Consider the following 349-nt stretch of genomic DNA (forward strand, 5'->3'; position numbering starts at 1 on the left):
CTTGCTTGTTCTTTGCCTCAATTTATAGGCTACACTACCTGTGGGATGCCTAGCCTGTGGACTGTGTCTCTGTAAGCTGAGGTCCCTTTAAGGCATCTCTGGAGCTGGGGACTGGCAGTTGGGACTGGTGGTTAGTTGACAGTTGGTGATCTGCCTTGTGATTGGCTGCTGTGCTGAGATAGCCTCACTCTCTCTATTAATAGAGGGAGATCTGGCAGCAGAGGGACGAGAAGGACTGCTAGTCTCTCACAACTCTGAGCCATTTGTAGTGCTTATAATTTAACTGTTCATTTCTTATATATTTATCTGTATATGATTTAACAGTTCATTTCTTGTTATATATCTAATT

This window comes from Echinops telfairi, unplaced genomic scaffold (assembly GCF_000313985.2).
Source record: "Echinops telfairi isolate 266 unplaced genomic scaffold, ASM31398v2 ScPeMD7_443;HRSCAF=831, whole genome shotgun sequence".
In the NCBI taxonomy this organism is placed as follows: Eukaryota; Metazoa; Chordata; class Mammalia; order Afrosoricida; family Tenrecidae; genus Echinops; species Echinops telfairi.